Source organism: Dendropsophus ebraccatus, chromosome 14 (genome assembly GCF_027789765.1).
Source record: "Dendropsophus ebraccatus isolate aDenEbr1 chromosome 14, aDenEbr1.pat, whole genome shotgun sequence".
NCBI classification, from domain to species: domain Eukaryota; kingdom Metazoa; phylum Chordata; class Amphibia; order Anura; family Hylidae; genus Dendropsophus; species Dendropsophus ebraccatus.
Window position 1 is genome coordinate 37,741,018 of NC_091467.1, and position 13,463 is coordinate 37,754,480.

The 13,463-nt window shown below is 45.6% G+C and overlaps 1 protein-coding gene across 1 annotated transcript in view; it reads right to left on the reverse strand.

Annotated features, from left to right (window-relative positions):
* Positions 1-13,463, reverse strand: part of NUP85 (nucleoporin 85) — a 70,766-nt gene that overhangs the window by 37,383 nt on the left and 19,920 nt on the right. The window lies entirely within an intron of this gene.

Sequence of the window (13,463 nt, forward strand, 5' to 3'; positions counted from 1 at the left end):
AGTTTCCAGGCCATGGACCCAAAATCTGTTTGTTTTTTTTTTGCAAACATATTTTTTATTTTGAGTAAAGGCATGTCATAGAAGTACAACAATGAAGAGTATAATGACAATCAAAGTCATCCGGGATATGCCAACATTTATGCCCAAATTAGAACCAAATAACCCCCCCTCCCCATCCCCCTCCCTTCCCAATCCTGCGAAGTGGGGTCCCGCCAACCCCTAGGCCTTTTCTATCCCTAGTCCGGAAGGCGCAACTCACCGAGAGAGCCTGCGACATCCGCTTGCAGATACCATTTGGTATTCTGGAATGGTCTCATTACTGCATAGATCTCCTCTGGTTCCAAGAAGGATACAATAAATTTCCTCCATTTCTTAATAAATGATTTGACCTAGGTTTCCCTTTGGGGTTCCGCATCCAGCTGATCCATTAGCAGATATCTCTTTACCTGAGAGAGGACATGATCTGTAGTAGGGATTTCTGGTACTAACCATCTAGCAAGTAAGCATCTTTTGGCAACTAAGAGAAATATATGGACCAGTCGGGGAACAGTGGCTCCAGTCGGGGAAATGTGAAGCACCATCATGTGGGGATCCACTGGCACAGATATGTGCAGTTTGTGCTGTAACAACTCTGTCAAGGCACGCCAAAATGGCATCACCTTCATGCAGATGTAAAGCCCATGATATAAATCAGTCAGTGGATCTCCACAATTGGGGCATGCTACAATCCTATCCGAGTGATCGGGTGTCCTAGGTGCATTGAATCCGTATGTGGCATGATGTGTGATTTTATAGAAAGTTTCCCTCTATTGTTCGCAGATAATTGCCGACCGTACATCCACCCAACTCTTCTATCTGTTCGGTAAGGTCAGGCAAGGGTAATTTTTCACTCCAATATTTAAACAGTGAAGGGAATGTTCCTGTAGTACAGGCATCCCGCAGTGTTGCATTAAGAGAGGCTAGAGAATGGGTGGCATTAGTAGATTCAATATAGCCCCAGAGAGGGTTAGATGTCAGTTCCCCTCGCAAATCCCTGAGTCTAGAGAACAAAAAACTTTTTATCTGGCCATATTCCAAAAAGTGTCGTGAAGTTAAGCCATAAGCCGACTGGACCTCCTGGAAGGTCAAGTATCTAGATTCCGACGTGTTAATCAAGGCAGAAGCAGTGTGAATACCAACCCTCCTCCATTGTTGGAAAGACAGGTGAGAATTTGATACATCAAATTCCGGGTGATGCCATAAGTCCATATAGGAGCTCATTAGCATGGGCAGGCCTAACAGCTTACGCGCATGTTGCCATCCTTTGATGGTATCCCTAAACAGGATGCTGTTTTTTATGTCCTTAGGTAGTTTTGCAAACCTTGTGTGAAGAAGTCCATTAAAAGACCATGGCGTTACCATTTGCGATTCTAGGGTGAAATTGGAATGTGTGCTGGAACCCCTCAACCAGTCTACACCGTGGCGTAATAGACAAGCCAAGTTATAACACCTTACATCAGGTAGATTAAGCCCCCCTTTCAGTTTTGGTAGAATCAGCTTTTTACGAGCTATTTTCGGACGTTTGCCAGCCCATATGAACTTAGTAAAGGCCGAAGCGAGCAAAGAAACATCCACATCCACCGGTATAGTCTGTAGAGGATACAGCAGTTTTCCAAAGCCCATCATTTTTAGCAGCGACACCCGTGCCAGCAGAGGGAGAAGAAGAGAAGACCATCTCGTTAGGTCTGCCTGTAGTTTTTTAAATAGAGGAGGAAAATTCAGTGAGTATAAGGAGCTAGCTACTTTTCCTATCCTAATTCCCAGATATGTTATATGTTTGGCCGCCTGTTTAACCAGGAGCGGTGGATCACCCCTCCTCCCTTCCGAACCAACGGGAGACAGCATTAGGAGTTCACTTTTGTCTATGTTTACCTTGAAACCTGAGTAGGAGCCAAAGAGCTCCAAATGACGGAAGACAGCCGCTAAATGTTCCCTGGGACGGTCTAAGAAGACGAGGATGTCATCCGCAAAAAATGTACATTTTAACTCCATGGTCCCCTCCGTTATTCCTGTGAAATCTCTGGCTTTTTGTAGTCTACGCGACAAGGGTTCTATGGCCAAATTAAATAACAACGGGGACCCTTGCCGCGTTCCCTTAAGTAGTGCAAAGGGCCTGGAAAGAAAGCCCGGGGTGTGTATTCTAGCGTGGGGGGAGGAATATAGCCCATGTAGGAAGGACAAGAAAGCTCCACCAAAGCCCATTGCTCCCAATACCTGGAACATCCATCCCCAGCTCACACTGTCGAACGCTTTTTCAGCATCTATGGACAGGAGAGCTGGGGATGGACGTCCATGGGGTCTCAACTTCACCCCGTCCAACACGGCCATAACTTTTCGGATATTGGCTACTGCCGCTCTTCCCCGGACAAAGCTCACCTGGGCCGGGGAAATCAGATCCGGTAGGATCATGGCCAACCTATCTGCCATGATTTTGGATATGATCTTTAAGTCTAAATTTAATAGTGAGATGGGTCTATAGGAATTTGGATTTAGGGGATCCTTTCCGGGTTTCAACAGAACCTTGATGTAAGCCGTGTTGGACGAGATCGGAACCGGTTCCCCCTCCATGTAAAGAGAGTATAAGGATAAGAGAGAAGGTGTGATTTCCTCGCTAAGGATTAAAAAAAAATCCTCTGTTAGGCCATCAGGGCCAGGGGCCTTATGGGCATTGAGTTGGGAGATTACACTCTTAATCTCCTCCGCCGTCACGGGTGAATTAAGTAATGTCCTATCCTCTTCAGAAAGTTCAGGGAGACCCTGAAGGAAGTCTGGAGGCGCAGTCTGGGCAATAACATCTGATGTGTATAATTTATGATAAAAGGTTTGCAAAACACCATTAATTTCCTGAGGATGCTTCCTAACCACCCCCGCCATGTCTCTCAGCTGAGTAATGTGTTGAGGGGAATAGGGACCTTTCGCATATCTCGCTTGTTCCCATGTCTGAACAAAAGGGAATCAAAGTGGGAGCGATGCAAGTCCTCTCCTCAACCACGACTCATAATTTGATCGAGCCAGTTGCCAAGCCTCTCTGGTGACATCTGAGGGGAACTGTAGGAATTTAGTGTAGGTTTCGCGCAAAGTGGCACTGTAGATTGCCACAGCAGAGGTAATCTCTTTTTGTTTGGAGGCTTTATAAGCCATTATGCGCCATTATGCTCTACCGCAGGAGACCCATGGACTTCCTTGACCCAGAGTTTCCTCATCCTGAAAAAGTCTGTAGAGTCAAGATGCAGGAGAGCCAGATCAGGCTTTAGTTTTTTCAGATGGCGCAGTATTGCAACCCTTTTGTGAGGAGACCTGAGGCCTTTGACATTCCATGTCACTATCTGAAACATGGTAAGGCCAGCAGCGAGGTATGCAGCCCCAGGGATTTCAGAAGGAGGAACCCACTTTGCACTTTGTTTGTTTCTCGAACAGCATGGTGCAGAGTGGGGAAAATAGCTTGCGTCGCCTAGTAGTCTCAGCGGAGTAATCCCCGAACATTAGCAATTGAGCTCCTTGAAGCATAAGATCCGAGCCCTTCCGTCTAAAGGCCTTCATAATGTCAGTCTTATCTACATAGTCCAGGTATCGTACAATTACTTGCCTCGGACGTATTCTTTGCTGAAGTGCCGGGTGGGATACCTCTATGGGAGCTTCCGGTCTGGGCCTAAACGATGTGCCCGTTCCACCTTGCAGACACGGTCCAAGTCCAACAGTTTAGGAATGGTAGACTCACAGAGTACTGCAAGGTCTCGTTGTGCCACCGATTCAGGGAGCCCGATCACACGCAAATTATTTCTCCTGGATCGGTCTTCTAAGTCCTGGAGTTTGTCCCATAATCTGCGATTTTCTTCAGTAAGGTCAGACAGTTTAGTCTCCACCGAGGGTGACACTTCCTCCAGCGCCACGATTTGCATCTCGGCTTCATCGAGGCGGCGGCCATGATGGGCTATCTCCGTCTGCATCTGTTGCAAGGAGGAGGATACAGTAGCCACTAAGGTATCCTGAATATCGGGCGCTATTCTTTTGGCCACCTCGAGTGCCAACTTCTTGTAGTCAATCCTCACCGAATCTTGTTCCTCATCCGAATAGCATACGGAAGAGTGGGAGGGAGAGTTAGCCCGCGATTCTGGAGCGGAGGCTGGAGCAGCCATCTTAGTTCCCTGCGCCGCCTCCTTCTCGGACTTGCTTTGCCCTTTTCCTCGGACTTTCTCCATGGTCAGGACGAATCGGTCCATCCAACTTCTCACCCGGGTGAGAGTCTGGCGTTCAGGGTGCCTTTAGTCTTCCGTTGTGCGGGTCTAAAGCTAGGATATGTGAGGTCTCTCACGGAGCTCCGGTCCTGCACGTCTTTACAGTATGGCGCCGGAACCGGAAGTAAATCTATGTTTTGTTCCCTGAGCCATTTAGTCATCACATTTGCTTTATGGCAAGGTGCTCCATCATGCTGGAAAAGGCATTGTTGATCGCCAAACTGCTCTTGGATGGTTGGGTGAAGTTGCTCTTGGAGGACATTCTGGTCCCATTCTTTATTTATGGCTGTGAGGGAGCCGATTCCCTTGGCTGAGAAGCAACCCTACACATGAATGGTTTCAGGATGCTTTACAGTTGGCATGAGAAAAGGCTGGTGGTAGCGCTCACCTCGTCTTCTCCGAATAAGCTGTTTTCCAGATGTCCCAAACTATCGGAAAGGGGATTCATCAGAGAAAATGACTTTCCCCCAGTCCTCAGCAGTCCACTCCCTGTACCTTTTGCAGAATATCAGTCTGTCCCTGATGTTTTTTCTGGAGAGAAGTGACTTTTTTGCTGCCCTCCTTGAGACCAGGCCTTGCTCCAAGAGTCTCAGCCTCACAGTGCGTGCAGATGCACTCACACCTGCCTGCTGCCATTCCTGAGCAAGCTCTGCACTGCTGGTAGCCCGATCCGGCAGCTGAAACACTTTTAAGAGACGGTCCTGGCACTTGCTGGTCTTGGGCGCCCTGGAGCCTTTTTGGCAACAATGGAACCTCTCTCCTTAAAGTTCTTGATGATGCGATAGATTGTTGACTGAGGTGCAATCTTTCTAGCTGCGATAGTCTTCCCTGTTAGGCCATTTTTGTGCAGTGCAATGATGACTGCACGTGTTTCTTTAGAGATAACTATGGTTAACAGAAGAGAAACAATGATGCCAAGCACCAGCCTCCTTTTAAAGTGTCCAGTGGTGTCATTCTTACTTAATCATGACAGATTGATCATCAACACCCACACCTGTGTTAATCGAGCAATCACTGAAACAATGTTAGCTGGTCCTTTTAAGGCAGGGCTGCAATGATGTTGAAATGTGTTTTGGGGGATAAAGTTCATTTTCTAGGCAAATATTGACTTTGCAAGTACTTGCTGTTAAGCTGATCACTCTTTATAACATTCTGGAGTATATGCAAATTGCCATTTTAAAAACTGAAGCAGTAGACTTTGTAAAATTTAATATTTGTATCATTCTCAAAACTTTTGGCCATGACTGTATATTATTAGTAAGTGTACTCACTGCACTTACTGACCGCAGCTCCCTGTGTACCCTATAGAGCTATAATCAGCCCCCCCCCCTCTGCCCATGGTGAGACTAACAATTCCCTCCATAGTGTTATTATCTATTCAGTCTCCTTCCCCCAGTACAAAATAACATGAAAAAAAATGTGAAAAAATGCATTTTTCCAACTTTGAAACTTTTCTGCTTATACAGAAAATGGTTATACCACATAAATTATATATTAAATAGCATTAGCAACATGTCTACTTTATGTTGGCGGCATTTATTAAACTATCTTTCTTTTTTTTTTTTTTTAGACAATAAAAAACTTAAAACATTAGCAGCAATTTTCCAAATTTTTAGTAAAATTTCAAAATCAGATATTTTTAGAGACCTGTTCAGGTTTAGGCTGGGTTCACACTATGTATATTTGAGGCTGTATTTGGTCCTCATGTCAGGTCCTCATAGCAACCAAAACCAGGAGTGGATTGAAAATACAGAAAGGCTCTGTTCACATAATGTTGTAATTGAGTGGATGGCCGCCATATAACGGTAATAAACTTTCATTATTTCAATACAACAGCCGTTGTTTTAAAATAACAGCAAATATTTGCCATTAAATGACGGCCATCCACTCAATTACAACATTATGTGAACAGAGCCTTTCTGTGTTTTCAATCCACTCCTGGTTTTGGTTGCTATACAGCCTCAAATATACGTAGTGTGAACATAGCCTTAAAGTGTATTTGAGGGGACTGTATGTTAGAAAGCACCACAAAGCACCCCATTTCAGAAACTGCACCCCCCCACACTCTGCAAAAGCACATCCAAAAAGTTTTTTAACCCTTTAGGGGAATCACAGAAATTAACGCTAAGTGTGTAAGAAATTAGAAAATTTTAATTGTCTGTGCAGAGATTTTATTGTAATCCAATATTTTTCATAATTATAAACTTACCAGAGAAATGCACCCCAATATTTATTGCCCCGTTTCTGCAGTTTATAGAAATACCCCATATGTGGCCCTATTGCGCTATTTGACGCAACCACAAGCCTCAGATATAAAGGAGCGCCAAGTGAATTTCAACGCCTCCGTTATACAGTATTTGGTTATTTTTGACTGTACCACTTCAGGCTGGCAGAGGCTCTGGGGTGCCAAAACCTAAAAAACACCCCTAAAGGGACACCATTTAGAAAACTAGACCCCTCGAGGAATGTAACAAGGGGTGCGGTGAGCATCTGGACCCCACAGGTGCTTCACAGATTTTCATAACAATATGGTGTAAAAAAGGAAAAATTCTATTATTTTCACACTACATGTCCTACATATGTGCTAGTCACCAGTGGGGTCAATATGCTCACTGCACCCCTTGTTAGATTCCTTGAGGGGTGTACGTACCAGAATGGGGTCACTTGTGGGGGGTTTCTAATGTCCTGGCAGCACAGGAGCTTTGTAATTGCGACATGGCCTCCATCCTCCATTCCAGCCTCTAAATGGCGCTCTGTCCCTTTGGTGGCTCGCCCTGTGCCCATATGGCACATTATGCCCACATGTGGGGTATTTTCGTACTCAGGGGAAACTACCCTACACGTTTTGTGTTCATTTTATTTTAAAGCCCTTGTGGAAATAGAAAAAATAAAGGCTGGAACAACATTTAGTGTAAAAAAATTTTATTAATTCATTTTAATTAATCTTATCTTGATTTTTTTCATTTTCACAAGGGGATAAAAAAAAACCACAAAATGTGTAGAGCAATTTCCCCTGAGTACAGAAATACCCCACATGTGGACATAAAGCGCCATGTGGGTGCAGGGTAAGCCTCCGAAGGGAAGGAGCGCCATTTGGTTTTTGAAGGCTGGATTTGGCTGGAATAGATTTCGAGGGCCTTGTTGTATTTAAAAGGCCTCTGTGTTGCCAAGACAGTTGAACCCCCCACAAGTGACCCCATTCTGGAAACTACACCCCTCAGGGAATGTAACAAGGGGTGCAGTGAGGATATGGACCCCTTGATAACGGGCACATTTGTGCCGTGAAAGTGAAAAATTGAAAATTTTCCCTTTCACGTCACATTGTTCCACATTTGTGCCCGTCACCAGTGGGGTCCATATGCTCACTGAACCCCTTGTTAGATTCCTTGAGGGGTGTATTTTCCAGAATAAGGTGACTTGTGGGGGGTTTCCAGTGTTTTGGCAGCATGAGGGCTCTGTAAATGCGACATGGCCCTTGAAATCCATTCCAGTGAAATCTAGCTTCCAAAAGCCAATTGGGCTTCTTCCCTTTGGAGGCTCGTCCTGCGCCCGCTTGGCACCTTATGTCCACATGTGGGGTATTTCCGTATTCGGGAGAAACTGCGCTACACGCTTTGTATTTTTTTTTCTTTTATCCCCTTGTAAAAATGAAAATTAAAGGCTAGAACAACGTTTTAGTGTAAAAAAAAAATATTTTTTTTTCCATTTTCACAGCACAAATGTGCCCGTCACCAGGGGGCCATATCCCCGCTGCCCCCCTTGTTACAGTGCTGGCCAAAAGTATTGGGACCCCTGAAATTCTGTCAGATAATACTCAGTTTCTTTCAGAAAATAATTGCAATCACAAAGGCTTTGGTAATAATATCTTCATTTATTTTGCTTGCAATGAAAAAACACAAAAGAGAATGAAAAAAAAAGTAAAATCATTTTACACAAAACTCCAAAAATGGGCCGGACAAAAGTATTGGCACCCTAAGCCTAATACTTGGTAGCACAACCTTTAGACAAAATAACTGCAAAAAAAACAACCCGCTTCTGGTGATTATCAATGAGTCTCTTACAATGCTCGGCTGGAATTTTAGACCATTCTTCTTTGGCAGATTGCTCCAGGTCCCTGTGATTTGAAGGGCGCCTTCTCCACGCGGCCATTGTGAGATCTCTCCACAGGTGTCTATGGGATTCTGGTCTGGACTCATTGCTGGCCACTTTAGAAGGCTCCAGTGCTTTCTCTCAAACTGTTTTCTAGTGCTTTCTGAAGTGTGTTTTGGGTCATTGTCCTGCTGGAAGACCCATGACCTCTGAGGGAGACCCATGACCTCTGACCTCAGCTTTCTCACACTGGGCCCTACATTATGCTGCACAATGTGTTGGTAGTCTTCAGACTTCATAATGCCATGCACACGGTCAAGCAGTCCAGTGCCAAAGACAGCAAAGCAACCCCAAAACATCAGGGAACCTCCGCCATGTGTGACTGTAAGGACCGGGTTCTTTTCTTTAAAAGCCTCTTTTTTCCCTGTAAACTCTATGTTGATGCCTTTTCACAAAAAACTCTACTTTTGTCTCATCTGACCAGAAAACATTCTTCCAGGCTTTCTCGGGTAAGTTTTGGCAAACTCCAACTTTTTTATGTCTCTGGGTCAGAAGTGGGGTCTTCCTGGGTCTCCTACCATAGAGTCCCTTTACATTCAGACGCTGATGGATAGTACGGGGTGACACTGTTGTACCCTCGGACTGCAGGGCAGCTAGAACTTGTTTGGATGTTAGTCGAGGTTCTTTAGCCACCATCCGCACAATCTTTTGTTGAGATCTCTTGTCAATTTTTCTTTTCTGTCCACATCTCGGGAGGTTAGCCACAGTGCCCACATCTAGGGAGGTTAGCCACAGTGCCCACATCTCGGGAGGTTAGCCACAGTGCCCACATCTAGGGAGGTTAGCCACAGTGCCCACATCTAGGGAGGTTAGCCACAGTGCCCACATATGAGGAGGTTAGCCACAGTGCCCACATCTAGGGAGGTTAGCCACAGTGCCCACATCTCGGGAGGTTAGCCACAGTGCCCACATCTCGGGAGGTTAGCCACAGTGCCTACATCTCGGGAGGTTAGCCACAGTGCCCACATCTCGGGAGGTTAGCCACAGTGCCCACATCTCGGGAGGCTAGCCACAGTGCCCACATCTCGGGAGGTTAGCCACAGTGCCCACATCTAGGGAGGTTAGCCACAGTGCCCACATCTCGGGAGGTTAGCCACAGTGCCCACATCTCGGGAGGCTAGCCACAGTGCCCACATCTAGGGAGGTTAGCCACAGTGCCCACATCTAGGGAGGTTAGCCACAGTGCCCATATCTAGGGAGGTTAGCCACAGTGCCCACATCTAGGGAGGTTAGCCACAGTGCCCACATCTCGGGAGGTTAGCCACAGTGCCCACATCTCGGGAGGTTAGCCACAGTGCCCACATCTCGGGAGGTTAGCCACAGTGCCCACATCTAGGGAGGTTAGCCACAGTGCCCACATATCAGGAGGTTAGCCACAGTGCCCACATATCAGGAGGTTAGCCACAGTGCCCACATCTAGGGAGGTTAGCCACAGTGTCCACATCTCGGGAGGTTAGCCGCAGTGTCCACATCTCGGGAGGTTAGCCGCAGTGCCCACATCTCGGGAGGTTAGCCGCAGTGCCCACATCTAGGGAGGTTAGCCGCAGTGCCCACATCTAGGGAGGTTAGCCACAGTGCCCACATCTCGGGAGGTTAGCCGCAGTGCCCACATCTCGGGAGGTTAGCCGCAGTGCCCACATCTCGGGAGGTTAGCCGCAGTGCCCACATCTCGGGAGGTTAGCCGCAGTGCCCACATCTCGGGAGGTTAGCCGCAGTGCCCACATCTCGGGAGGTTAGCCGCAGTGCCCACATCTCGGGAGGTTAGCCGCAGTGCCCACATCTCGGGAGGTTAGCCGCAGTGCCCACATCTAGGGAGGTTAGCCGCAGTGCCCACATCTCGGGAGGTTAGCCGCAGTGCCCACATCTCGGGAGGTTAGCCAATGTGCCCACATCTCGGGAGGTTAGCCACAGTGCCATGGGCTTTAGACTCCTTGATGACACTGCGCACGGTAGACACAGGAACATTCAGGTCTTTGGAGATGGACTTGTAGCCTTGACATTGCTCATGCTTCCTCACAATTTGGCTTCTCAAGTCCTCAGACAGTTCTTTGGTCTTCTTTCTTTTCTCCATACTCAATGTGGTCACACAAGGACACAGGACAGAGGTTGAGTCCACTTAAATCCATTTCAACTGGCTGCAAGTGTGATTTAGTTATTGCCACCACCTGTTATGTGCCACAGGTAAGTAACAGGCGCTGTTAAAGGGGATGTTTACCCTTTTTTTTTTTTTTTTTTTTTTTCCAAATCAACTGGTCCCAGCAAGTGCCAGAGATTTGTAATTTACTTCTATTAGAAAATCTCAAGTCTTCCAGTACTTATAAGCTGCCGTATGTCCCACAGGAAGTTGAATTATTTCCAGTCTGGAGAGCAGGAGAGAGGTTTTCTATGGATATTAGTCCTGTTCTTGACATTTCCTGACATGGACAGAGGTGGCAGCAGAGAGCACTGTGTCAGACTGAAAAGAATACCACTACTTCCTGCAAAACATACAGCAGCTGATAAGTACTGGAAGACATGAGATTTTTTTTTAATAGAAGTACATTACAAATCTCTGGCACTTTCTGGGACCAGTTAATTTGAAAGAAAAAAAATTATGGTGAACAACCCCTTTAATTACACAAATTAGAAAAGCATCACATGATTTTTCTAAGGGTGCCAATACCTTTTTTATGTTTGGTGTGGAATTATATCCAATTTGGCTTTTTGACAATTCTTTTTGTGGTTTTCCATTCAAGACAAATTAAATGAATAGATTAATACCAAAGCATTTGTGATTTCAATCATATTCTGGAAGAAATTGAGTAGTATCTGACAGAATTGCAGGGGTGCCAATACTTTTGGCCAGCACTGTAAATTCCTTATGGGGTGTAGTTTCCAGAATGGGGTCACTTGTGGGGGGTTTCTACTGTCCTGGCCGCGCAGAGGCTTTGTAATTGCATCATGGCATCCTCTAATGGGAATGGCGGCCATACCTACTTAGCTGGGGAAAAGGGACAATTCTAATTTATTTGGGGGTATTGGGCCAATTATTGGTTTATAAGGTTGGAAATGACAGGTGTCCATCAAATTCAACCTGTGTTGATCCAGAGGAAGGCAAAAAACCCTCGTGAGGCAGACGACAGTAGCTTTATCACAGGGGAAAAATTCCTTCCCGACTCCATAATGGCGATCAGAATAATCCCCGGATCAACGTGACCCCTGAAATAGGAATAAGGGACAGAATTTAGATAATGTAGAACCCCAATGACGTGTGGTGCGCCTTGGAGCGATCCAGTATGCAGAGGCCGGGGGGATCAGGACAGGTGTCACACTGGAAAATGGTGTCCTTCCTGATCCCCCTGTTACCCCACACTCTGCACTTCTTCTGGGGTCTCCTGTTCTCCAGTGTGGGGGACGTCACCTGGAGAATGTTGTCCTGGTGCGATACGGGGTCCTTCATATCCAGAAGTGCTGGGTCCGCTCCATGGCTGCTAAATATTAGGGCTTTATTACGGCTTCTGATATGTTCGGATTGTGCGGCAAGCTACAGTAGCTCGGGCAGCGAGGGACCAGAAGAGGGGGTGCTGGTATAAAAGTTATCCCTGTACAGGTGGTGACCTTTATCCAGCAGTGGGAAGATCAGTTCCCGGACGATCTTCCCACTAACTCCGAGGATGGGGGACGGGACGGGGGTCTCCACCCGTGTCCATGACTCCATTTTATGCACGGGCGGATTCCGCCCTCTGTCCAAAGAATGAACGTGTTCATTCTTTGGACGGAGGATGGAATCCGCAGGTGTTTAGAATAAGAGATCACGGTATGGCACAATACAGACGTTCTAGTGTAACTTTACTAATACTGAGCTGGTGTTGTGTATTATACATTACTAGGAGACCTCCAAGTATAATATATATAGATATAGAGAGAGAGAAAGAGAGAGAGAGAGCTACATGTACATTACACATATACAGCTCAGCTACACGTACATTACACATATATACAGCTCAGCTACATGTACATTACCCATATACAGCTCAGCTACATGTACATTACACACATATACAGCTCAGCTACATGTACATTACACATATACAGCTCAGCTACACGTACATTACACATATATACAGCTCAGCTACATGTACATTACCCATATACAGCTCAGCTACATGTACATTACACATATACAGCTCAGCTACATGTACATTACACATATATACAGCTCAGCTACATGTACATTACACATACACAGCTCAGCTACATGTACATTACACACATACAGCTCAGCTACATGTACATTACACACATACAGCTCAGCTACATGTACATTACCCATATACAGCTCAGCTACATGTACATTACACATATACAGCTCAGCTACATGTACATTACACATATATACAGCTCAGCTACATGTACATTACACACATACAGCTCAGCTACATGTACATTACACACATATACAGCTCAGCTACATGTACATTACCCATATACAGCTCAGCTACATGTACATTACACATATACAGCTCAGCTACATGTACATTACACACAGACAGCTCAGCTACATGTACATTACACATATACAGCTCAGCTACATGTACATTACACACATACAGCTCAGCTACATGTACATTACCCATATACAGCTCAGCTACATGTACATTACACATATACAGCTCAGCTACATGTACATTACACACAGACAGCTCAGCTACATGTACATTACACATATACAGCTCAGCTACATGTACATTACACACATACAGCTCAGCTACATGTACATTACACACATATACAGCTCAGCTACATGTACATTACACACATATACAGCTCAGCTACATGTACAGTACACACATATACAGCTCAGCTACATGTACATTACACATATACAGCTCAGCTACATGTACATTACACACATACAGCTCAGCTACATGTACATTACACACATACAGCTCAGCTACATGTACATTACACATATACAGCTCAGCTACATGTACATTACACATATACAGCTCTGCTACATGTATATTACACATATACAGCTCAGCTACATGTACATTACAC